Source organism: Mustela putorius, unplaced genomic scaffold (genome assembly GCF_011764305.1).
Source record: "Mustela putorius furo isolate JIRA1106 unplaced genomic scaffold, ASM1176430v1.1 tig00000698_pilon_pilon_pilon, whole genome shotgun sequence".
In the NCBI taxonomy this organism is placed as follows: domain Eukaryota; kingdom Metazoa; phylum Chordata; class Mammalia; order Carnivora; family Mustelidae; genus Mustela; species Mustela putorius.
In genome coordinates this window covers 4217343-4218518 of record NW_025421449.1, presented here as the reverse complement: position 1 = coordinate 4218518, position 1176 = coordinate 4217343, and the positions used below count along the sequence as shown (strand labels likewise).

Genomic DNA, 1176 nt, shown 5'->3' with positions numbered 1-1176 from the left:
GATATCATGTTTTTCAACCCATTATTTTTTTCTTAGAATATTAAATCTTAGAATATTAAAGGACATTATAAAAAACATAATAAAATAAATATATTTCATTAGAGAAAGAATAGAGAAAACCCTTATTAAGTATGATGGAAATAATTAGTGCTTAAAAGAAAGTTTAGAATACTTAGTATCCACATTAGAAAAAGAAGGTCCAGTGGCATCTGGGTGGCTCAGAGAGTTAAGCCTCTGCCTTCGGCTCAGATCACAATCCCAGGGTCCTGGGTTCAAGCCCCGCGTCGGGCTCTCTGCTCAGTGGAGAGCCTGCTTCCTGCTGCCCTTCCTGTCATCTCTCTCTGTCAAATAAATAAATCCTTTTAGCAAACAGAGGAAGACAAAAGCTTTCTTACTCATTTAAGAATTAAGCATTACCCTGACTCATAACCACGCAAAAACAATAAAAGAAAACTACCAATAAAAGCTCCTGTGACCACAGAAGCAAAATATCTTGCAAAATACTAGCAAGCCCAATTCAACAATAAATAAAAAGGTTAATATTATATGACCAAGCCATTATCTAGGAATACAAGGTTGGTTTAACATTCAAACTTCAATCTGTGAAATTTACCATGTACCAGAAGAAGAGAGAAAAAATGATCACATGATTCAGTAGAAGCAGATAAAATTTTGACAAACTTCAATAGCATTTACATTTTGAAAAATAAAGAAGTGCTCACTTTGGCAGCACATATACTAAAATTGGGAAATACAGAGATTAGGATGGCCCCTGTGTAAAGATGACAGGCAAATTTGTGAAGTGTTCCAAAATTTTTTTAAAGACTTCATTTACTTATCTGATAGAGAGAGAGAGAACACACACGGACAGAGGGAGTGAAAGAGGGAGAGGGAGAAGCAGACTTCTCAGTGAGCAGGGAGCCAGACATGGATTCAATCCTAGGACCCTGTGATCATGACCTGAGCCAAAGGCAGATGCTTGACTGACTGAGCCACTCAGGTGCTCCAAGTGTTCCATATTTTTTAAAATGATTTCCAGTTCAGAAAAAAAATAAAGCAAACTAGCAAGAGAGAAACTTCTTCAACTTGATAAAGGGCACTTATAAAAACCTTGACTATCATCAAGTATAAATGGTAAAAGACTGAATGTTTTCTCACTATGTCTGGAATAAGACA

The 1176-nt window shown here is 36.2% G+C and overlaps 1 non-coding gene across 1 annotated transcript; it reads left to right on the top strand.

Annotated features, from left to right (window-relative positions):
* The first annotated feature begins 714 nt into the window (after window positions 1-714).
* On the top strand, window positions 715-817 carry LOC123393024. The gene has a single exon (XR_006607727.1). It is a non-coding gene; the product is annotated as a U6 spliceosomal RNA (small nuclear RNA).
* The last annotated feature ends 359 nt before the right edge of the window (window positions 818-1176 follow it).